The 26,444-nt window shown below is 42.1% G+C and overlaps 1 protein-coding gene across 1 annotated transcript in view; it reads right to left on the bottom strand.

Moving 5' to 3' along the window:
• The window catches only part of TBK1 (TANK binding kinase 1), a 517,762-nt gene extending 494,195 nt beyond the window's left edge, over positions 1 to 23,567 (bottom strand). The window contains exon 1 of the mRNA XM_085653411.1: positions 23,063 to 23,567. The gene's annotated coding sequence lies outside the window, so the exon portion shown is untranslated. The remainder of the gene's footprint in view (positions 1 to 23,062) is intronic.
• Between the last annotated feature and the right edge of the window lie 2,877 nt (positions 23,568 to 26,444).

Here is a 26,444-nt window from a genome sequence, read left to right as displayed (position 1 = left end):
TCAGAGAAGTGGATGTCTATGGTTAAGAGCACTAGTCTACAAGCGAGAAGTAAGGAAGATGTGTGTGCGTCCTGATGAGTACCATGTGGATAGGAGTAATATGAGTGCTTCCTGCTAGGAAGGGGGATGTGCTGTGCTGCCAGTAGAACAGCCTTTAGCAAATTTGTGGACTTGTCTTATTTTCAAAACCAATATTTTTTTTTAGATTCAGAGGAGACCAGTAAAGAAAAAAACATTACAAAACAAGCACTGACCATGTCAAACCGCTAACAGCCAACATCAAACCAACTAGCTTTGCCAATACTTGTTGTACCTGCAGCTACAGTTGGGTTGTATCATCCAAATTACAGTAAAAGGTCCAAATTACAGTCACCAAGAAGCCAATGCATTATTTAAATACCACCAACACAAAAGATAGTAAAAATTTGACATTACTGGGGTCCTGTATAAAATCTTTGAGTGACTATACATCCCACATTTGCCAAGACAGTTTCAGATTTTGAACATCTATCCTGACTATTGTCGCTTTTCTCAAAATCAAATACTTAATCGAATTTCTAACCAGTGGGACAGGTGAGCATGTACTCTACTATGAAAGTGTTGCTCTGGCACACTCAAAACGTATTCTGATTTTGAAAGAGGACCAGCTGAGCATGTGCACGGTAATCAATGTAATCAAAGTGCTTCTCCTGCTCACCCTGACATAGGCCAATTGCATAATGGCATGGTCGAAAGACATGCATCTCTTAAACAGCACAGCTGCTGCTTTGTCACACAATCACTCAGACACCTCAGGTAAGTTAAGTGGGGTTGACTAAGAAGGGACCCTGATGGCCACTTCCTAGAATTTTTCTCCCCAAACCTATGTACTCATTCATTTTCAAGAAATAAGACACTAAAGTTGGAATAGTTAGAAAAGAGGTCTAAAACCTTGAAAGGCAGAAAAATGACCTTCGCAGCTCCTGAGACCCAACAAATGCATAAGCATATCCAAGAAAGACAAAGCAATGAAGTAAACGTACACACATAGCCTGCCATAATTCCTATCAGAGCTGGGAAGCTCATCAATGCTCAACCAGCTGGAAGAAATGAATTGCCGACCAGTCAAAGGTTTATCGGAGCACAACATGGTCAACCTTTGACAGAGACTACAAAGCACACAGAAAGGTAAACTCGGTCATGTGAGGAACGAATTATGTGCAAATGTATCAGAATAGTTGAAATCTTTAAGATCACTGCTGAAAGACAGGCATTTCAACAACTGTCTTTCTACATTCCCAATATAATCACTGCATTAGACAAACTTTATAAATCATACTAATCCGCATAAAACAAACTATTGCTATAATTGCTGAACTGTTACATTCATGAATTAGCTGAAAACATTGCCAAAACAGCATAAACAATTTAGAGCAAGAGTATTGCACGAGACATAAAACTTTACTCTGGAAAGATCTAGAGCTGATCAAGGTACATTAACCATTGTACTTTAGCACAGAAAGATACAGTAAAGCATGGGCCCTTCAGTATTAATTAATTAAAGATACCACTGAACATCAGCAAAACAAACAATTGAAACAAGAAAGAGCATGATACAATGGATCAAGAGAAAAATCAAGCATAAAACAAATGTTAAATAATAAGGACTCACCATCATAAAAATTTATCATGCCTTAGGGCCGCAAGGCAGATTGAGAAAATGGCTAAAAAAATGCTAGCAAAGTCAACTACGGCCAAAATGTAAAACACAATGCTAAACAAACAAAATAAAGAAACCCCAAACAGAGCAAATAGAATTTATGCTATTCTGAAGAATTAGCCTTATGCAAAACCTAATACAGGAGACCAAGACAAATGCGGATTTCCTCCATCCCGGCAATACAGCCATGTACACGCCCAGGGAAACCTTGCTCTAAGGGTTAATGAAATGGCTTGCCTCATTAGCTATCTAGAATACTTAAATATAACCAGGAATAAAACAAACAAAGAAACTATTACTAAGTTCCTGATCAGGGAAATATTATATTTGGGGAAAAAAATAATCAAATAGGTCAGAGGTCCTTAATGTGGGGTCCAGGGATTTCTGGTGGTCCGCGAAGCCTACTCAGAGGGTCTGAAGGTGCTTAGAAAATAAAATAACATTTACAGATTAATAAAATGTATATACATTTAAAAAGGCAAAATGTACAAATGAAAATTTCAAACCATTCAGTAAATGTGAAGGAATTTGAAAAGGAAAGTTAAAAATTAAGTTAGTATCCTCATATTGATTTGTGGGAGCAAGTGCATCCAAAAGAATGTAGTATGAACGATGAGTACCCTCAATTGAATTTTGAAAATCTCCAAACTTCCTATAATTTGTTTAATATATATGTGTTTGTAAATTCAACAAAATATGTCAGCATTTGTGTATTTGTTTGATGAATGCTTGTTTCTATATTTTTGTGTATTATTTTGTGGTTCTAACCATCGAAAATACTTAGGCAGGGATCCAGACTTCCAATAATGACTCATTGGGGGTCCCCAGATTCTAATAATGATATAGTAGGGGGGGGTCCCTGAATTCCAATAATGATTCAGTGTGTAGTGCCTTGACTCCAATAATGATTCAGTGGGAGTCCACAAAAGTCAAAAAGTTACGAATCACTGGAATAGGTAATATAAGGATTTCTGGATTGACTGAAGCATATGGAAAAAACACCAATTCTTGGAACCCATTTCTAGAAAAGCCAAGTTCCAAGACATAATTGTTTCCTTGATGCCAAGAAAGTTTGAAATAGTACATACCTATCCTACAAAAAAAAAAAGAAAATAGTGCACATCCAAAAGCCAAAATGTTTTGTCCTCTTCGACTTCTGCACTCAACATTGAGCCTATAATGGAGCAAAAGGTACCTTAACTTCGAACGCACACTCGTAAATCCAAATTATTTTCTTGCCAATTGCAGCAAATCAAAAATGGACACCCAAAATGGGAATGGGCAATTGGAATGAACTTCCGACACTAATTTTTACGTTTCCCAAGACAGGTGTCAGTTTATAAATCAAGGTTTAATTGGAGGTTTGTTTTAAGAATTACCTCTTATATATACACAGCTTAAGTAGTATTAACTTCGAGTCATATTAGTCCAGTGATCTTAATCCAAGTAACCCACCATGGGTAATCCACTAGCATTCATAATAACCGACTGGTACTTTTAGCATTGTTTAACAGTTTTATATAGCACCTGAGTACCAAGAAACATAGAACATTTTACATATCAACAGCAACAGTGACCCCATGATTACACCTCGTAACAAGGGTTTGAGAGCAAAGGAACATTGAGAAGATTAGTGGAGAGAGGAATACGTGAAATGAACAAGAGACAGTCCAACATCGAACTCGGAACCAGAGCACGAGGGAGGAAGAAGATAATAGAGGAATGGGGAGGGGGAGAGGAGAAGAATAGGAGAGAACAGTTGGGAGTGGAGGAAGTCAGAAAGGGGAAGATGTCAGAATAGCTGCACTTATACAGGGAAGGGAGGCAAGATAAGGTGTACACAAGCAACCAAATACAATTGCATCATTGAGACAAGACAGGATTCAAGAGAAGCATCTTTATTTCGTGGCTGAATGTTTTAATGGTAGGTGTGGTCCTGATTTCAGTGGGAGAGTTCCAAATGGGGGATGCAGCTACATAGAAGGGCTGATGCAATGTATGGGAGATTCTCTAATTGGAAATGTCCAGGAGAAGGTTGTTTTACTACTATAAGTGCTTGTGTCACTGGACAGTGTGAGGAGATTAGCCTAATAAGGAGGAGAGAATAAGTAGACTGCACTGTAAGCCAAACATCCATATCCTTGACAAAGAGAGAAGTCTGGCTGTGGCATTCAAGACAGATTTGACAGGCAAAATGAACAGTGAGAATCCTCCAAATGCAAAAACAGCATTGGCAAACTCCAGGCATGAAAGAATTAGGGCATCAGCCACTCTTTTCAGGTGAGCAGGAAGTAGAAGCAGCATTATTTTCTTCAGAGAATGAGAGTTAGCCAAAATCACAACCACAGTCAGCTACATTCATCTACAGTGAGTCACAATTTTTTACACACAAACATTCATTAGCATACACAATCACAGAGTAAACTACAGGCATATTCAAATACACATCCCTTTACTCTTGCAACACGTACATTGGCTCAAACATGTCTATAGGTCTAATACCCAGTACAAGGAAGTGAAATTAACTCAGTTAGGCATTGGACACAGGAACACTCAGATAGCCTTTGTTCCCTCCAAGCTAACATGATAGCATCAAAACACTTGCAGACACGTGTAAATGTCCGCAATTTGGTGATCGGAGTTATAGCGGGTCAATCTGGGCAAACTTACCTAACCTTCAATGAAGGAGAAACGGTACCCATAGCATACAAAATCACACTGGTACACAAACGCTGAAATGCGCTTTGCTTCTACCGAGAAAATCCTGACAGCAGTACAGAATGCTGTAGTAAGAGAAAGAGCACTGGCTCAGGGGAAACAAATAATTGTCGTAACTCCTGTACCTGCATTAGAGGCTGCTACAAAGGCTAGCGTTCCTAACGCTAAAGGCTTACATCCAAGATGGATGCAATGGGCTACATTTCTCACTGCAATAGATGTAGAATACAGATATGACCAAAGTCTAAAAAACAAGCATTTCTGCAATATAAACTAGAATATCCTCTCCCAAATTAAATAATGCCTCTAGATCAGTATGAAGACACAGCGCCGTGTGTGCGATTGTGAAGGGTCGTATGCAGGATGGCAAGTGCCATCCCAGCAGTACGAAGACACAGTCTCTAGGAGACTGAATGGCACAGCTAGCAGAACTAAAAGCCCTATTACTGGCACTAATACGGATTGAGAATTCCCCACATGGATTGTGTGCAATTCTTTTGACTGTGTCCAGTCTTACAATGAATATCTACACTACTGGGGTCAAAATGGGTTTAAAGACTCAAAAGGTGGCACAATTAAGCACAAAATGCTATGGGAATAGACGAGTTGAAAAACAAACTTCCGGTACACACGTTGAGTCATCAACGTGATGGCGTTCACATTGAAGGGAATTAATTGTCCGATGAAGCCGCAAAGGGGGCAGTACGAACTGCTGCCGTAGCTGCAATCACTCGTTCAAAACTAGAGTAGACGGACAAATAATGGTAGCGGTCATTGCTTCACACAGAAACAGCCCAGACATACCGAAAGGTTTTCCACTCAAGTACTCCTACAAGTTAGATGCAAACAACATTCCATATGCTCAAATTCCAGGAGTGGGAGATAGAGTAGTACCAAACATGGATCGCAGATTGGGTTTATTACTAGCTGCACGTGAGGGTCTAGGTTCTGCACACGCAGTGATTACCTCAACGGTTTCTTCACTGAATCAACGTTATTGGTGGCCTGATTTAACAAAAAAGACAAGGAATTTTTTCCTAAATTGTGACATCTGCCAGCAGATGATGGATTTCACCGTGGCGCGTCCAGCACAGACGCCTTTACAAATATCGGACAGACCACTCGTGTGTGTCTATTTGGACCACTGGTACCCCCTGCAAACAGACGGGGCTTACAAGTATATCTTGGTGGCAGTGGATTCATGCTCTAGATTCCTATGGGTTTTTCCTCAGCACTCGGCTGACGCTTGAACTGTTATAAAAGATTTGCGAGAATTTATAGGGACATACACAGTTGGCACATTAAATTCTGACCGCGGCCACGCGTTTAGCTCTAGGGCTTACAAGGAAGCCATGGAAGGTGTGGGTGTAGCATTGCGATACTCCTCTCCGTACCAGCCAGAGAGAAATTCGGTCATGGAGAGGAAAAACTGAGACTTAAAGCAATCTTTAACAGCAAGAGTATTAGGTTTGGGTGGTAGTTAGGTCAATCACTTATATGCCAAGAAGTTCTCTAGGGGGTGTCACTCCTTACAAGGTCCTATTGGGACGAGAATGTGGGTACCTGATCTCGATTATGAAAGCACAGTGGCGGGCACTGGGACACCATACTCACAGCGTTCAGTAGTGGAACCACTGGGGAAGGTGCAGACACCCAACCAGCAGTCACATAGTATACCTGCTGAAGGCCTCGGGAGGCGGGTAGCTAGAAGATGGCGGCGAGCGTACACATCCCATTGAATGTCGCCTGGTAGAGTAGGTCTGCTGCCACTAATCCCTGCCCCCCCCCTTCTGTTCCGGTACCTCTCTCTCTCTCGACACTAGCCCCCAACACCTACAAGAGTCCGAGTTTCACCCCACTGTATTGGCATTTTGTGACTACCACACTACACAGACCCACGCCCTGTACCGTAAAAGCTATCCCGATTGATTTTTGATGGCAGCCCTTTTAACATGTTGTTTGAAATTGTTCTTATAAAATTGTATATTTTGCTGGTGCGAGTAAGTTTCTCTGTATTCCTTTTCTTTGGGACAAATCCACTAGTCGGCCTAGTGCTTTGGCCATCTGAACCTATCTCCACCATCTGTTCAGATTGAGGTGGTTCGTACATACTGACTCCACTGATATCAACGATGCTGTCAAATGATATTGGCGACTTCTGTTCCCCTCTTTGGCCAAATCCTTTCTGCAACGCCGATTGGACACTATGTAACGGTGCGGATGACAGGCAATCGCACAACTGCTCTGAGAAGCGATCTGTTGGTAACAAGTTGGTGTGTCATCACACATTGAAGAACACTCTGTTATATTATGAGTCATTGCTTTATGATAGCGCTGTTGAGATGTTGTAATGTACTGAGGGAACAACACTTCTGACATTTGGGTTTTGTAATGTGTTATAGGAATACGGACAAATGTGGAACATAATAAGGAAAAAAAAAAGAAAAACTAATAAAGATATTTAAAAAAAAAAAATAAATGAAAGCACAGTGGCGGATGAAAAACCATTTGATATCAATAAACATTTGGCTGTTTTACAGGATCTGAATGAATCCGGGGCACTACTAAGCAACGTGCAAATAAAACGCATCGCCACTGGGGAAGTCAAGTCTGTCACTGCAAGACTTGTCTGGATCCCAAAAGTCAGGGATCTGGTCAGATAAAAGATCAAGGGCAAGAAAGAATTTGGCCATCATTCAGAAAACCTGTACCTGCCCTGCCTGTCGAAGGAACAAGAACAGTACTACTTCCGCCTCTTGCCGGCAAAAAAGTAAATAAATGTGTCTCCATTTATCTGATCAAACCACACTATGTGGCCGATACAGAATAGTCGGCCTCGTGGGCTCCTGGGTAGCCGACGCTCTGCTCTCGCTACCATACAGGAAGTTCAGACAGAAAGACTCATAATATTTGATGAGTCACCAAAGCTAAATGATGGAATTTCCAAAAATTATGTGGAACTCGTTCCTCTGGAAACAGAAAATCAAAACACAAATGAAAGACAAATTTCAGTTTGGCCAAACACCGATGTCTACATCAATATGCCTCAACAAGAGACACCTGCCAGTTCAACAAAATCTGCCGGGCTACCCAAGATAGATTGAACTGCATCTGGCTACTTCATCGATTTTGATACCTTCTTTCTTGATCCCAGTAAACCTGAGGCAACGCCAGCACAAGTTTTCCATAAGCAACAAATTTGTGAATTCTACACTTTTCTGAAAAAGACTTACTTAGTTTCACCTTGGCTCCAGCTCTGGATCATAACTGGAATATTGTTTTTTCTGTTCTGGATTGGCCTTGTGACTGTATTTTGCTTACTCATAAATGGAAAATATCTCCCAGAACGCTCTGCAGTATCAAATGTGAACTTGGTCCTGAAACCTCATACATCATCTCATCATGAACAAAGAGACCTGTTTTCAGTGAACATTACAGCTGTTCCAATTCTCAATGGTATAGTTTGAGACAAAGTTGATTATGATGTATTTGGCCTCAATGAACTTTTGAAAATATCACATTTAATTAACATTTCTCTAAATGATATCATTACCTCCAGTAAATTTTCTGATGAATGGGATTTTGAAACTGTAAATAATAGGTTGTCTGATCTAGAAACATTTGCTGCATTTTCAAGCAATTAAATGTTAGAGGACAGATCTGATTTCGATAATATGTACTGTTACCATCATTATGGCCATCGCTTTTTACACAAATCCAGTATCCCATGAAATGTTTTCACACACCACGCATGGGAACATTGCCCGACACCACCAAAAGGTAGTATGAAGATTTTTGCACAGACATTTCCGTATTTTTCAGAGTTTAACACTTCTGACCCAGCCTCATATTACTATGAGGTTGCACCTACACCTGCATAGAAAAATATGCTGACTAACACCAAACAGATATATTCTGCATCCTTTATTTCCCAAATGTCTGAGCAGGGTTTCGACTTATGGAAGGACACTATAGACACAAAATCATGCTGGGGTTCTAAGGACTGGCAAGTTCAGGGAACAGAAGCACCATTTAGAGCGTGCCTCATTCCACAGCAGATAATATTTCTCAATGAAACTGTGCAAAAGACTTCCTGTCTTGGACTAGCCAAGAACAAGGATTTGAACACACCTCGGATTCCCACACCTTCGCACATCAATTTTACATCACGTGGAGGGGATACAATAGATGACATCATGCAGTACAATACTTCAGACCCTAATTGGAAGGGATGGTTAGTTTGGCCCACAGACACCAACAGATGTCAGTCAAGATTCAAGGGTACAACCGAAGGGTTTAAGTATCCATAGGCCAGACCAACACTATGTACAAAGAGAACATCCGAGGATAGTGACATCATACAGTGTTGGGAAGTTATGACTCGATTGGCTAAAAATATCGACACTGTCCCAGGTGATACAGCACTTATCCTTACTCTCAGATGAGGTGGATCTAAGGGATTTTTTTATTAGGTCCCCGAAAGCCATGTCAGAAATATTTCTATTACGCTGTCTATAATGAAATCTGGAAAATCTCTCAACAAGAAGCTGCGGAGAGACTGTGTGAAATAGATAAAATTAACCTAGAAAAGGCGTTAGCGGTAGTTGACAATAGTATGACTACATTGACATCCAGGATTTATTCACTGGGCAACATTGTATCTTCTGCTATAGATATACTAGAACAGGACTTTTCCATACCACAACACAGACAATCTCAACTACGTTCTATTATGCTATCAAGCAGGACGCTGCAATCATTGAACGCTGGTTATGTGCCTTGGCGATTTATCAACAGCACGTCCCTATATTCTGCATACAATCTAACTGAGAAGCAGATAACGATGGAACTAAGAGGAGCAAAATATACACTGCTGCGTATTGAAAAACTGGACAAATTACCTTTTACTGTGGCAGAATCACCGTCCACAGAATGGTTAATCCATGGCCATATAACATTACGGGTCACAACTTTCCAGTTTCAGTATTGCCTAGAACAACAACAGGCGGGCAGACATGCAGCGAGGGGTAGGGAATTCATCAAGGAATCTTGGGAATTACTGTACAGATTTCGATGTAGGAAAGTGTTTCTTAGCGGTACCAACTGCGAGAACTCTTTAAGTGGATCTCTCATATGCCAGGATATCATGCTTCATGGGCCTGTAATGGTTCAGTTGCTAACTTATCCTGTCACTTGAAAGGGTCCCTGGCTGCCGTGGTTAATCCGGTGTTCATATCTTGTCACTGTAAGCTCCAGGGTTACTTGCTGTATGAAAGTATTGTTTCCACCGAACCATATAGTCAGGGGGGCCCCTTAATGGCCTACGTTAATTGTTTGCTTTATACGGTTTTCTACTCTGAACTGAATGAAAGCCATGCTTTTACAGCAAACTGTCCCCTTAACCTTCGCCCGAGAAACTTATGATCTCCAGGTTGCAAGGTCTTCGGCTGAGATACGGGCACTTGTACGGACAAACTGCCCTTTCCATCTTATAGAAATGGTACAACATATCTTTAACATGTCTGATAGACTGGTATAGTACACCTATTTAAGACCATAGGTTGTGGACTGTTAAGCACCTTTCAGACAATCCTTGGAGTTATTCCCAACTTCATACACTCCATATTTTGAGGCATTTTTGGAGGGCTTCCTCTAATCCGGTTTCTAATAGCAGGTATCCTGATTGTCATTTTTCTGCTACGCAATGGACGTCCCAGTCACCAAGGAGATGGAAAAACCGTGCTTGGAGCGCTGATACCGTGATCACATGGTACTCCATCTGGGCACACCTCGTCTTCGCCAACTAAATGAACCTTGGTTCTTATCATTTAGACCAGTCTGGATCTAATGTATTCTGCCTGTCCTTCGATGCCTGTTCTGCAGACCAGAATGTGTGTTGGACCTCTGTCTAACACTTCCATCAGTTGCGCCACCGGACGTTGATGATTTACTGGACCCGATAACGGCCCATGTTCTGCAATGTCCTCAGCATATTCCAATGTTGATGTCTGCATTCTTAAGAGCCACCGGAGGATGCTTCAGCTGCTGTCTGAACTGATACTGGCTCCTCAACAAATACTCAGGCCTTGGATGGTACACAGGCTTCCCCAGCATCGGCAGTGGAGAATACAGAGGAACATCTGTGCTCGATTGACCTGATCTGCAAGGTGTTGCAGGGACCGTCGTCTGCGATTGCAGGCAACAGTGATGTTGCGTCTCCCAGCCAGGACACAAACATTTGGCTCATCGTGTGCTGGGAAAACTTGCTTTTTCAAAAACAACCAAATTTGGAATTTTAAACAAGAGACTTTTTCTAAAACTTCATGGCTTTCAGTCACTCATTATTCAGACTATATATACAAACATATTTAGTACAGACTTCTATCGCATGCAATAGGATTTCGTTGTAAGCATTTAAATTTTTTTTTTTACGTTTAAGTATTATTTTTAATGGACTTATTAATAGTTTGCGTACAACATTTAGCCTATGTCAGAATTTGTAGTATGTCGTCCAGTCAGATGAGGAGTGGGTGTTATGTTTCATATGGGTACCCCAATATAGCCTCAGGTAGTCACCTAACCTTTCACCTATATTCTCCCTACCATTACACTACATAACGGTTCTTGAGACTGACCTTTTATCTAGTTACGGTACTGCATACAGGACGTGGGGTTTTCCCTGAAAACTAGCCTCATTCATTATGCATGAGGATTCTTGGAAACTCAGCAGGACTACCATCTCCTGCATAATAACTATGTACAAGGGTCATTCCTTTTGTCATCCTAAGTCCGACATGACACAACTAGGTAGAACCCCTGAGGGTACCACTTTGGGTATATAAACACCATATCTTGCTGAGGTAGTCAAAGGAGAAAATGACTTCCATGGCAACACACTGACGCGAGACGCGGAGGTTACTGCACGCACACTGTCCAGCTTGCAGTGGTCTGACATCCCTTGCGGGTGGTCCCTCTCGAGACCAAGACGGGGTCCCACAGTCTCTCACTTAAGGTAATGGGGTTGACTTTATCCTAGAGGGATTCTTGGCTTTTACACCTACATACATGCTAGGTACACTTAGGTACATCTAGCTAGGGTCGCAACGTAGGAGTACGCATTCTACTGTCATGTATTTTATATACTTGCCTGTATTCATTGTTTTAGCACGATGGTAGAAATCTACCATCCTTTTACCCTGTTAGTGCTTCTAATCATTTATATCGGTTACTGTGTAATGGTTGTATCAGCACACCTATTTTACACTAGAATGACTCTGGTTCAATAAATGCTAATTCAAAAACGTCCCCACCGTTTATTCTGTGTATCTCTCGGAGACGAAATAAGCACGAGTGACTGAGTGAAAAGTAATATACTGTTTCCACGATTCTGAGGGATCAGGGTTGTCATGTTCGATAGTTGCCAAGAACTATTCTCTCCTTGGTAAGAGGGGTTTCTAGTGGCACTGTGAGCTATCTGGTATACAGGCTAACATACCCGGTGGGGGTGTCTAGAATCAGTCTGGACACCAACCATACAGTGTATGTTGTCTAAACATACAGGTCCTATATAGGTTTATAGGAACTACACAACAGCGGGAGCAGCTAATATAGAGCAGCTCTCATCTTGTGGAACACACGTTTCTTGAAGATATCTGATGGGCAGGGTGAAGTCATGTATGGGTACAAGTATGCTTACTGCTGCTTTATTTTTCTTTATCACTATCAGTTTTAGTATTTTTCTACATGCTTTCCTTCTCTCTGATCATCTTCCTCCTCTAGCAGACTGCTCATCACCTGTCTCAGGTATCAAAAATATACGTTTTGTAGGAGAAATTGCAAAACTTAAAAAATGTATACTACTACAACCACTACTACAGCTCAATTTGCAATGACTGAAAGCACCATTCATGAATAAGCAAAAAAAAAAGATCTTTCCTTAAATGCAAAAGACCTTAGTCACCCAATCATGACAGATGCATTATTGATTACTGCAGTTCACAGAAGAGTGTCAGTAGCCAATGAAGACTGACAGTGATGGGCAATGGATCCAGGAACACTTTAATAATCAATAAGAATATTTGTGGTTGAATCGTTTCAGGGCCCCCCAAATAGGTGTTCCTCTTTTTGTAAGAGAACTGAAGAAAAGCTACTCATAATCCCCACTAATTTGAGAGAGAAACTTGTATTTTGCCACCAGCCAAACCCTCAACAAGCAATTTAAGCAAATTATATCAAATTGATGGAAAGAAACTATCTATCCCCTAATAGACAAACTGCTTACTTGAAGCTCAAAAACTTAAAATACAGGTATAATAAAAGAGATCACTAGGCAGATTTGTAAGAAGCTATACTTATCTGCGACGCCAACTAAACAGGTAAGCTAAGGGCAAACTACCTAAAAATCTAAAAGTCAACAACCTTTATCCATAGATAACATAGAAACAAACAATGGTAGCATTTCTACCAATGTCAATTTCACAGTCCAAATGATAAAAGATTACTTTTAAAATGTTCACACTGTATCTCACGCACTGCAAAACAGTGATAAATAAATATTTATTACGAAATATATCAAAATCTCACAAACACATGTATCTTCCTCTACCAGTCTTAACCGATGTCCAATTCAAGACGGGTGTATGTCTGATTTAGGTTCCATGTCTTAAGATACATTTCCCATTGAACAACTGGTGAGTAGGTCCCATTTCTCAATCTCATATCTGCATGGACACTGATCTCTGTCCCAGCCCATTGCACCACATCCTATGTCAGAGATCTAAAGCTAGAACCATGCTTCAGTTCCTCCCCACAGCTATACTCTGTTTTGCCAGCACCAGTGTCAGGCTCTGGAAGATTACCAGCTACTTCGTACATTTAGTGATCATCACAGATGAACACATCCAAGGCCAGTTTATGCTAAGATGCAATTCAGACGGGGATAAAATAAGGACACTTCTGGGAGTGAACTAAAACTATGGAAAAGCGAAGTTAAAATGATGTTGCATTTGCAGAATTAAAGAGAGATGTGGTACAAAGAGAAAATTCAAACGGTAGCGAATATTAGTAAGTATAAAGTGCTGTAGATCTAATAAAGATGTCACAACACATTAATGACATATTTGAGACAAGCAGTGGCGTCACTAGGGGGTTGCGGGGGGTGCGGACCGCACCGGGTGACACCATCACATGGGGTGACACCGTGACAGGCCTGCCAAGTATCGCGCATCACATCAGGCCTGACGCTAATGCATTTAAGTGTGGTGTTCAGTGTTCCCGCATCACCGCACTTAAATGCATTGTCACTCGTCGCATTTTATTTAGCCACTGACTGGGCACTCTGCCTGACAGTGCTGACAGAACCTCTGACACCCGGCTGTGTGTGCCCGTGCAGACCAGGCCGCAGCTTCACTTGCCAGGCTCAGACTAACAAGATTGTTCTGGTGCTCTGAGTCATAGTGCCGTGCGCAGCTCTCTGCTACAATATAACAATTTTTAAATCTTCCGCACTGTGCAGCTCTGCCTGGAGAGACCCGGGCGCCGGGCCTGCCTCCCAGCAGAGTCGTCGTTGCCGCGTTAAAGTAACCACTGCCAGGTAGCTGACAGACTCTGTGGCGCCGTGGGGAGTGTGTCGGATGTGACCTCACGAGGAAATGAGGTCGGAGAAGCAGCGCAGGGCCGGGGCTGGGGTCGGATTCGAGTCTGAGCTGTGTCGTCGGTTCGACCGGCTGTACAGCGTCTGTCTCAACCTGCACACAGGACTTGAAGTGAATTTGACAAACAAGTAAGTACTTAATTCTTTGGTCAGGCAGGCAGCCTTATACAGTGTTGTTTATGTTACCGCTCTGTGAGCAGCGCATTACCTCTTGGCGGTTTCCTTTGTGTCATAGGCAAGTGTTTTATATTCCAGAGTTTGGGTGAAGTTCCGTTTCAAAATGTGTCTGCCTCTTGGTATAATTTTGATTACAAATGTGTACCACAGGTTGAATTTAGAATTTCACTTTGTTGCTCAGTTGTTGTGATGCTCTGAACTTGTTGGGCTGCACTCGCGTCATTCCTCACAGAGGCCCCCCTCAGTCCTCTCATCATGCTCTCGCCAGATAATGGATTTTGCTGGCAGAAGCTGGCAGGGGGAACGGGCCCGGCAATTAAAACAAAGGCAGCGCCATTCCTGGTGACTGGAGGCCTCGTGGGACACAGTACACTTTTTTGTCACACTTCATCGATTTCAGCAGTGCATAACTGCAATTTCAAGCGCAGGTTGCCGCTATGATAGCGATATGGAAGGATCAAAAGGGAGTAGTGTAATCGGGTTGCAGTTCTTCATAGTGGTAACTGTGTGAGAGGCACTTTCACTTGAAACCTGTTGCCAGGCAGGTGCAAGTTAATATTTTGGAGCATCTGAGATTACGGGGTACGGTTATTACTAATGTTGTACTCACTTGCAATTCTCATTTGAACACCAGTTGTTGATATTTCGGTATCAGGAGAAGGGTGTCTGCAAAATCCTGACCCAATGTCCCCATTACATCAAGTGAACCAGACAACAGCAAAATGTACGGTGCGAGTATCTCTTTAAGACTCATGCCTGAGGAGGACGTGGCTGTTCGGTGCTTCTCGCCTGATGGAGTGGAAACACTCCTAGAAAGCCTCAGATGTGTGAGAAGTAGCCATTCAAGGGTGTTGGCACTTATGTTTGTTTGTATCACAAGATCACACTAAGTAGAGGGAGGTGACCAAGGAGCGAAGGCCATAATTTTTTTTAAATTGTTTCAAGGTGGACCTACCTTGCTATCGAATTGCTTTTTCGATGAATTTTGATTACGTAAAGCTGTGTGACAGCCATATCTCGTTCTGCAACCCGATGCTGGTGTGAGTACTCGCGTGTGTGAACCGGTGAGCTTATGCTGCGCTGGTATTAACTACAAGGCGTCACTAGTGCCTAAAGATAGTTTAGTGGCGGGACTCCGGGCGGCGCAGGCCTGTGCAGAGGCGGCCCTTTGCTGGGAACAGAGAGAAGTGTCACCGCCGAGTAGGCCGCGATATGAAAAGCTACTAATAATTATGCGGGACCGTCCCTTCCAGATCAGCCGTTTATTGAAAGGTGCTCAGCGCGGGAGCCCGCCTTCTGATTTATGAGAGCAATAAAAGCTCCAAACTCTCTCACACTGGCAGACTCGGAGGAGGTCCATGGCGTAAGTCGTGAGGGGGTGACACCAAGAGTTGTTACCGCACTGGGTGACACCAACCCTAGTGACGCCGCTGGAGACAAGTAAGGCCGCTGTTTTGCAAACTAAGGAAAGGTTCAAGAATCATTTCAAGTCTTAGTGGATTTGATAGCATGAGTAAAACTGAGGAGACGCTATGCTTCATAAGGATACTTATTTCAGCTCTGTCGAGACTGCCAATAGTTTTAAATGAGCACTAATCACTAGGTGTGCCAATACAGTAATTTTATATAATTGGCCAATTGTTTACATAGATTATAATGATGTTTTAAAATCAGTTTTAATTTGATGTTTGTATAACCCCTGAATACGATAAAATAAGTGATGTATAATGTATTTTAATTCTGCGTTTTTATGGTCATTGCTACGACCAAATAAAGACAACTGAACTGAACTGATAGCATGAGTAACTAATTTCTGATAAAGTCTTTAAGGATAAATTTGAGCATGTGGTCCAAGTTATGCACCACGAACGACATGGATGAAAACCTATTCTTTTGAAACATTGTTTAAGTTCAAGCATTGAATTTAAAAGGAGGCATGACAAGGTGGAGGTGCGTGTGCCTGTAAAATGCAATTCTGTTTTAAGCTGCACACACCAGAAAATGCTAGGAATTGTGTTAGGCCGCAACTATGATCCTCCAGTGAAAAAGAAATGGATATGGGAGGAACAAAACCTAAAGGTCCAGGATAAAGTGGAGTGCCTCAAGGGGTATGTACATAGAATTAAAATTAAAAGAAGGCTCTAACACAGAAGTGGTCAAAGTGAGGAATGAACCATTGTAGGCGAGTGATGAGACACTGGAAAACGGCCCAATGGCACATTCTGACCACTAACCAAAACATGCAAAATAGCATTGGCACATTGCATTTGTAAATGTGAAGTTAGGAAACACAACCAGAAGCACAGTTGCCTCTGGTTTGGTAAGAAAGCACAGAGCTATGTGAAGAGGAAGGTGGACTTCTCTACAAACCAGGACAGAAAGAAAGAATGTGTTTTAGATATTGTTAAACGGTGTATACCGCAAATACTGCTTCTGTTCTCATACAGAGACACTTTTTTAAGGTTCCTATTTCAAAGACAACTCTTTAACTGGCCATGGAGCAGGATAGCACAATACACTTCACATTTTCTTTTTCCATTTAAAGAAGGCTCTAAAGGGCCCAATGGCAATAAGCGTGATGCTCCAATGCTCTTTTATACAAATCAATGCTTGATCGGTTTAACGTGAGGTTCATGGCAACAAGGTTACCACTGGGGAAGACACATGAGGATGGGGCAGTTGAACCTGGTCATGTGCCAGGCCACCTGCCACTTTCACCAGTAGAGAGGAGAAGTGGGGGAGCTAGGTTACCACTCCACTTTTCAAAATCGAAAAACTTATGGTAAAAATTCAGAAGTACGTAAGTGAGCAATGTAGGGGTGGCGACAGGTCACAGTATAAGTCTTTGTATCAGGGAGTTGGGACAGCTTCACTTGTGCCCTTTGTTGTGTATTTCTCTTACAAATACAGTTGTGCACAGATTAAAGATCGACTCCCTCTCACAGGAAAGGCAGAATATGCACTCTGCTTTCAAAAAGTCACAAGATAGATATGTGGGATAGAATGAATGTGTATGTCCTTGAGAATAAGGCCCTAGGATAAGAATCCTGATAATGTTTAATGATCTAGCCGGATGATGAGGTCCCTGATGCCATATGGCTACTGACTCTCTTTTGTTTTGAAGTACAGCTTATCAGCTGTTGTGAGCACACTGCTAGAAGTAATCCAGTGCATATATTCGTTCACACAGCCACTCATTTATCCTCACCCATAAATCCACCAGTGTGTTCACCTGTGAATGTCCCTAACTAATTAAAAACTCACTTCTCCTTCCCTTGCAAGCAGTATATTTCTGGCCCTTTTCATGGTTGAGAAGGGGGATGGAGAGGAGTTAGTAAATACCTTTAATAAAGTAATTTTTGGTTGTGTGCAAGCTCACATTGCATTCCAGCCCAGATGCCTACTTTTGTCCTCTGTTCACCTGAAAATTGTTCAGCCCGAACTGCCAAGCCATGTCTTCACTGGACCGAAAACAAGCATCCTGGGACCGGTTTCTGGCTGGACTGTTCCCATGAGGCACAGGGTCAAACTGATTTGCATACGGCCATATCTGAACTGGGGTGGCGGAGTGAGCTAAAGAATGATGATGGATTAAACCCAGATCAGTAGCTTGGGGGTAAGTGCTTGCAATGTTCAACTCTCCGCCCATCATCCCCTTTGGTTTAACTAAGGAATAGTAACATGAAGAGATGCCCAATAATAAGACAATGAGCAGCCTAATCACTGGACCACCAGTATGATTTGGGTTTATGCAAGAAAACACTGTGTGGAATTGTGTGAATATCTAAAAGTCATTTTGCCACAGCAAATCACAAGACACTTTCTCAGAATCAAAAAAGAAAGAGAATGGTCCCGTTAGAACAGTGATCTATCCACAGCTCTACTGTAATTAAAAGTTCATAATGAAAATACTTGCATATTCAGACCCGCTACCATGGTCAATGAGCTGGTGTATACAGAGTCCATTCATAAGTAGGATCTATGGACACATACAGCGTGTGACTATTCAAAGATTTTACATAAATAGTGCCCTGGTATGTTCAGAGCAGAGTAAAAGCAGAAAGTTGGCATAACCAAGCCCTTGAAAGAATCCAAGGACGGACATAAATCCTGGAATAAATCGAGAGGCTACCGTCAGAGCTCCAGTGTAGTGAGAACTTTTCCATAATTTGTTACCTTCTTGTATGGCACCAAATGAAACAGGTGTAAGTTACTGGACAAGTAACTTTCTTGAAGAAACTCGTCCATTGGACAAGTTGATATTCATTAAATTCCACATCCGATTCACACAAACACTCATCAATAAAAATACATTTACTTAACCACCCTTCTACTAACATGGATGTCCATTCATGTATTCATTCATTCACTCCCCACCCTCCACAAGCCCATTCATAAATAAACCACTTCATAGTTCTAGTGTGGCTCCTAGAACTGTATGCAGTACTTCAAATAATGACTTCACAACCGAACCCAGTACAACAGAGGTCGCCTGAAGATCCGGACATCATTTAAAATCAAGGCATTAAAATTGGAAAATGACATATCCAGAAGGCCAATTTATGCTTTGGGACCTTCGTAATTACTTAAATTCCGTATTTGCACTAGTTTTCAGAAACCTAAGTCAAGTTATTCTCACTCTCTTCAATGTTAAACTCACCTAAAAACCACAATATTATGACAGACATATATACTAATTAAAAACTTTTTTTTCCAAACTGGGTTTGACACAAATTGCAATACTTTAGTTGCTTAAATACCACACCTATAAACGGGGTCAACTGCTAACCCAACACACATTTTAGTGTAAATAGTGCAAAATGTGGCATTGGAGTCATTAGAAATTAATTGCATGCATGCATTTCAGTAACTAGTAATGCTATTACAATTAGCACATTTTGATGAAACAGTAAATTGAGTTCTGTAGAAAAACGTGCCCCAGGAAATCCACTCCTCATCTGAAAACCAGGCTTCAATGGCTGCTAATAATTTCAAATATTTACATTCACATACCTTAACATGAGATGCATGTTTTATTCCCTATCAAGCATTAACTAATGCTTTATGAAAATCACCAGGTACCTTCCTCTAGCAGAAAAGGTGAGAGAGACAGTGTACTAGAAAAGAGAAATACACTAAAGGAGATAAGATATGAGGGGGAAGTTGAGAATGCAGAAGACAAGAAAGCATTAGCAGGGACATAAGCAAAGAGGACATGTAGGAGGATAATCGGAGAGAGGGAGGAAAAAGAGTTAGTAGAGTAAACCAGATAGAAAGAAGTAGTGATAAGAGAGAAATAATACAAGTAAAGAAAGTATAAAAGCCACAATCATGTCTCCTCTGTGCAGTACCCCCATAGTATGCGTGAAATCAGTGAAGTTTAAACTGTAGCCGTTGTACCATATGACAACTTTCTTCAAGCAGGCCGCGGGATTTAATAATATGTGGTTTACCCTACGCTTCTACAGATAGCCTTCAAAATGTGACTGCGTCTGCTTTGAATCTTAGAGTACATTCACAAATTAATTGCAATTTATAAGGCTCTCTGTGCCCCAAAGTGAGTGCTGGCACTGGATAAGCAGGATCAGCTAAACGAAAGGTGAAGAACCCGTCAAGGGGCATTAGGGTCCAGATGAGTCTTAAGAGATGTGCAGAAAAGAGAATTATTGGGCTGAAAACGTAAGACAAGAGGCAAACTGTCCTAATGTTTACGCACCTAGGAGAAAGACCAATCACATATGCAGATGGAAGTTAAGGTTCACAGAACAAAGGGGCATATAGATGGCTAGGGATGAAAGGATACAAAGGACGCTGAAGATATAAGGATCCTGAACGGTGGAGTGGAAAGCCTGTGGAAAAGGCATAGGGCCTTGAAGAGAATCCATCCAGCAAGCGGTAGCCACTGGTGACTGGCTAGGTAGCCTGCAACTAGGGTGCAGCAGGGGGTGTGACCAGAATAAGGTCAGCCGCAGCGCTCTAAAACATCTGGATTCTAGACAGAAGATGATTGCGAATAACATGATACAATGAATTCCTGTAATTCAAACATGAAAGAATAACTGGTCGGATGAAAGATCTGCTGGTGACAAAGAGGAGCACTGAAATTAATTTTACTGAGCATGAAGAGATAGAAAAAAACAGTGGTCAGCAGTGCAAATGACTTTTGACAAGAACAGGTCAAAGAGGAATTCCAAGTTCTTCACAGATTTGACCACGGTAGGGGGGTGCACCAAAGTCAGTGAGCTACCTATGTGAGGACCATAACGTAAGATGTCCTCCAAGAATGAGAACTTCCTTCCTCCTAATTAAGTTTCACAGTATTCACATTCACCTTCACCGATTTGGTTACCTACCACAGTTGTGAAAATTAGACTGAATGACTCTTGGTTATCATCCTTACTAAACGGATGAGATGAATGTCATCAGCATACATCACCACTGAAAGACCAAAAGGGAGAATGAGTAACATAAGAGGGGAAACGTAGAGGTTGAAAAGAATTGGGATCAGTGAAGCTTCCAGGAGGGATGCCACAGCTAAAAGAAACTTGAAGGTGAATCTGAAAAGTGCAAATTGAACAACTTGGGAAACTTTAAGGGTGAACATCAAAAGACATTTACTCCAGTATTTAGAGACTCTCCTTTTCGGTATTTGCATTCTTTACCATATATCATTATCATGAGTTATAGTTTCCTTTGAGCGAGGCCTAAAGCTTTCGTTTTTTAGGTCTCACCTGGCTATCGCGTAAGCGATCGCTCAGCAAAACTTATGTAGGGGCTTCAGAAAATGCTCCCAAAGGCTTCCCAGGCGGATCGGGTGGCGGTTACGCGCACAACGACGCGCATTCCATTTGCCACCAGCTACTTCCTGCGCGTGCGCCGCCTCACGCATTCAGAGAGATTTAGTAAGGGGCACAAGACTTTAGGAATGCAGTTTATGGCCAGTGCATGTGAGGCATTCAAGCGCGAAGCTGGCATCGGACATGAAAGCAGCAGACTGCTTTCGCCAGCGCGCGCTCGGCCTCACTTCCTGCATCCCCTCTTACAACAATTAACTTTCGTTATAACTCACACCCCATATGCTCGTTCCCTCCCACCCTTCCTTTGATGTCCGCTTTTCTTGTTGTTTACAAACCACGCCACACACTGCTGCACGCCACACACTGCTGCACGCCGCATTACACACTGCTGCACGCCTCACACTGCTACACAAAACACTGCTGCACGCCTCACACTGCTGCACGCCGCACACTGCTGCACGCCACACACTGCTGCACGCCACACACTGCTGCACGCCACACACTGCTGCACACTGCTGCATTACTCACTGCTGCACGCCTGACACTGCTGCATGCCGCACACTGCTGCACGCCGCACACTGCTGCACGCCGCACACTGCTGCACGCCTCACTCTACTGCACGCCGCACACCACACACTGCTGCACGCCACACACTGCTGCACGCCACACACTGCTTTTATGCGAGTTTATGCTACTGACATTGTAAATGACAATGCCTTTTATTTTTTTTAAAACCAAAACATAAATAAAAGGCATTGTAATTTTACAATGCCAATAGCTCAAACTCTTATAAATGCGAGACCTATTGTATTGCAAATGCTTGTTCCCTATGTATGCATCCAGCCATTACTTTATGCTTCGAACCCATGAGAAGATTAGCTGTCCAAGCTGAAATGGCGGTCCAGCAGTAGACAGAATGTTTACCTATTTTAGTGAATATCAGAATACCTAATATACCACACAAGCAAATAACGTTTTTTTTCTTCACTTGGGCATCCTCCGCTGGCGTGCTATTTCAATAAGACGCCTCTGTATTCCCCAAAACCTGCAAGAAAAACGACCTTTTTTCCCGTTATTTCGAATGACCCTTTCCTTTCTTCCAATACTTTCCGTGCCTTCTCTCTGAGCACAACCTCGTTTACGTAACATGCATCTCTATTTTAATATTTAATAGTGCATTTCTGCAAATTACCCTCACTTCATTCAAAATTTTAAATCAGCTATTCTTCTTTTAAAGTCATACCTGCAATCTAACAATACCTGATCTCTACCATGTCATCTATTAATCCCAACAACCACCTGCATTAACTCCCACACCCTCACCTTCCACTAATGATCTCACCTAACTCCTTTTAATTTAATTCACAAATAAACTGAAGTAAATAGATGGAAAGGTTGTATTGAAAGCACAAGCCTAATCCGAATAAGCACTAAATTGCAACTAAATTTGGGCTCCAGAATGGCGTGCTGATCGAGTAAAGCGCTTCTACGCCTCGCAAGGGATAGTAAGCACGATGCAATACAATCATGTTATGGTTCGGCCCCCCGTTGACGGAAATGCTGGCAGAGTTCAAACACGGCGTATGTAACAACCACAGAAACTACGTTAGACTGCACTGATCTTATCTGACAATAGTCTGACTGTTTTAAACACAAGTTAAAAAGATTACAGTTCTGCCACATTATTACAATTTCGCTCAAATCCACTAACCTAAAATTAGTCCACTCCCACACATCTGCATCCGTCCATACACGCGCCGACGCTAAATAATGTAGTCACTATGTGTTTATTCATCCATCTGTACATTCACTCCCATCCAACCAACTACAACCACATATTGATAAACCCGGATTCATTCAAAAATCCATCAACCTGAGTGCGGTGTTTGTGGCGTATAGTAGCGGTGGCATTTGTTGAACGCGTTTGCACCGGCACATCTCTACACTGTTATGACATACATTAAATGTCGGTCAGCGCCTACGGGCCCCTGCTAAAGTGACCACCTGTCTAGTACTTACACGGACCGTCCGTGGGTTCAGCTTACTGTCTGTTCCTGTATTAGCACTTCCGTATCGCATCAGAAACACCACTTCTGACCATACTCCAGGACTCGCCTGGAAATAGGAGGTACTGTTAGTGTAAAGTGTGTAAGGTAACCTACGATTGGAACATTGGTTCTCGGCCAATCCTAGCTCACCGCACAGAATTCCGAAGTGCTGATTGGCTGTGGCGTGCGCCTACACCTCTTAGTGAACTCTAGTACTCACACAGTCGGCGAATTTCGCTAAGTGTGGAGGTCTGCGGGTCTTGGTGGGTGTGATACGAGGAAGTAGAGCGGGGCAGAAATGACCCCCGAGTGCTAAGCATGAGCGATGGTTGTATGTCTGTCAACAATCTCCGGCTTCCCATGGTGGCCGCTCTGTTTGTGACTGACAGCCCGCCCGCCCATGGTTATTAGGGCACGCCTCTTTCATAGCTGTCAAATTTCCGAAGTCCGTACCTGTTAATAGTCCAGGTATATGTGTGCATTGTGGGACACGACATGTAGTCCTAATTTCACATAGTGATAAATGTGTTTACTCGCCCCAGGATGCATTGCTTTTTTGATTTCAAAGTATTTTATTATTACTTTTATAGTCAAGACATTAGCATTTCTGTTACAAGGTTAGCTAGTGTAGTTTGTACAAAATTGTTAACCGTCACTTCGAAACATATGCTTAGCTAACCCCACCTGACGTGGTTGAGTGAGAATAAGAAGAAACAAGCATTGAAAATGCAATAGGTCTCGCCCTCGCTTAAGTTAAAGCAATTCGGTTTGTAATTAGGTGGCTTTTTAGCTTTGCTTTTATTAGTGTTTTTCAAACTTTCATGTACATAACATGCATATGTATGCATGCATTTATATTTGTATTTATATAGATATGCAGATGTCAAACACCAAAGTTTATGCTCTAAACACTTCCTCAGGGGCTACGGCATTGCGAAGACAAGATTTTGGCAGTGTTCAATTGCACTTTTGTTTCAAACGTTCTCCCGCCTCAGTGGGCGTGGCCACCCGCGTGGCCTGCTGGAGGTTGTAGTGCAATAATCTTCCTACAGTGAGGCGCCATACGCTTTCTTCATATTGAAACACAATATTTTAGCTTTACTTTTATTAGTGTTTTTCAAACTTTCATGTACATAACATGCATATGTATGCATATATGTATATGTATGCATGCATTGATATTTGTATTTATATAGATATGCAGATGTATATATATATATGTTTATGTATGTATGTAAATATATACACACATATATATATATATATATATGCATATATATACACATATATATGTGCATATGTTTTCGGGTAGAGAGGCAGAGAGGCAGAGAGTGAGTAGTAGAGAGTAAGTAGTAGAGAGAGAAAGTAGAGAGTAGTAGAGAGAGAGGAAGAGAGAGTAGTAGAGAGTGGGTAGTAGAGAGAGTAGTAGAGAGTGAGTAGTGGAGAGAGAGTAGTAGAGAGTGAGTATTAGAGTGAGTAGTAGAGAGACTAGTAGAGAGTGAGTAGTAGATAGTAGAGAGAGAGTAGTAAAGAGTGAGTAGTAGAGAGTGAGTAGCAAGCTTACCTTAAAGATCTTCAGCAGGGGAAGTTACTGCAATATTTTGGTATTTACGTAGATGTTTAAAAAAATGCTACATAGTCACGCAGAGTCCACATTGGCCTGCCATCCTTACACCTTAATACATTTGCCTAATTTTGGAACCATTTTGTGTTTGAACTGCATCAGTGCGAATGGTAATGTTGGCCAAAGCATGGAAATAACACAATCTCTTGCTGAAGCACTGCACAGGTCAGGCCAACAGCACGAATAAAAACAGAACAAGGCACGCGCATCAATCACTAGAATGTAAAACATGGCTTAAATAAAAAAAAAAGCACCCCCATAAAAAAAAATTAAAGACAAAAACGACAGTCATCCTGGGGCAAACAATGGCGTCGAGAGACTTTCAGTATTTGCCCTTCAGTGAAATGTCTGCAAATCTGTTTTACACATAAGGTACTGAATTGTGACACATAAGCACATTGTAAAGAGGGAAATGTCACACATAAGCAAAGCAAAAACTTGTCATGGCGCTTCTAGGCTACATGGACAATGACCTGCAAGCAGGTTTGTAAAATATATATTTTTTTTAAGTGATGGCTTCAGCGAAAGCCATACGGTCCCATACAAATGATAGCAAATGCTATGCTTTTTCTATATAACGTAACTTCAAGAAGCCTCAAGGGAAGGGAGAAGGGACGAAAGGGAAAGAGAGAACGCAACAGTGTGTAGCCCTTATTCCCAGCTCGTTTTGAGAGAAATCTGTAATGATGAAGACACGTAGGCAATGAATAAACCTCAAGCCTGAAAGCAACGCATTCCTCCCCAACCAACTACAGAGTAACTGCCTCAAGTGGAGCACTCGCTGTCCAGGCAACTTTGGAACATAAACAAAGTTCCACATTCCACCCCCCCAACCCAACCCTTTACATTAAAAACCCTTTTCCACATCCGTTATTGTTTTTTCCTCACCCACTCTCATCCGTCCCTGCACACTTCAAAACCTTGCTACTTTCACATTTTACTGCATCCGTTTTGGTGTCTGTATAGATGGATGTAAGTGTGTTGCTGTCTGTGTGCACCGATGAACGTAGGTGCTGCTGTCTCTGTGAGGCATGTCAGCGTGTGGGGGGATTATAAACAGGCATAACCTATTGGCTCTGTCAGAGCTAGTTTTAAACGACGCACTATATTCATAAATAACGGTATGTCACTATAGCTCATTCGGTGTTTTAACTATTGTACCTGCCAGAGTCGGATCTAGCAATGCTAAATCAAATACTACAAAGACAATATGACGGAGACAAGGCACTTAGACTAAACGGGGGGAAGTTCAAATGTTCTCCATTATATTTTCAAGGTGGAGAGGGGTAATATAAGGGTTATGACTCGCAGGCTGGTGGCAGTCTCTCTCAAATCTCAGGAAAGGTTCAGGGTAGTCGCTGAAGCGAGTGTTCATAGATAAACGAAGCATCAATGGATAATTAAGTGGAACTACGCTATTTCCATTCTAGATGCACAAACGATTCTAGCCTGATGACACTCAGAGCGCCGCCGGAAAGGAAGCTGCTTCGCTGAAGGAGTTTGGACAGCCCGACGCCATCTTTGTCCCTCCGTGCGCGTGAAAGCCGCCATGCGCGCACGCGTGTGGACATCATATGCGAAGACATGACAATGGCAAGCTTAGCACAAGATGGTGTCGGACTGTCCACAGTCCGTAGGGGCACGCGCATGCTGTCTGCATTGGACAGATGGCGAGAGCAGCCATCTTTGTCCATGCAGGCGCGTGCATGCAAGCGTTGGGGAAAATCGA

Source organism: Triturus cristatus, chromosome 4_1, assembly GCF_964204655.1.
Source record: "Triturus cristatus chromosome 4_1, aTriCri1.1, whole genome shotgun sequence".
Taxonomy (NCBI): domain Eukaryota; kingdom Metazoa; phylum Chordata; class Amphibia; order Caudata; family Salamandridae; genus Triturus; species Triturus cristatus.
Note: the sequence above shows the minus strand (reverse complement) of the source record. Positions and strands in the feature narration are given on the sequence as shown.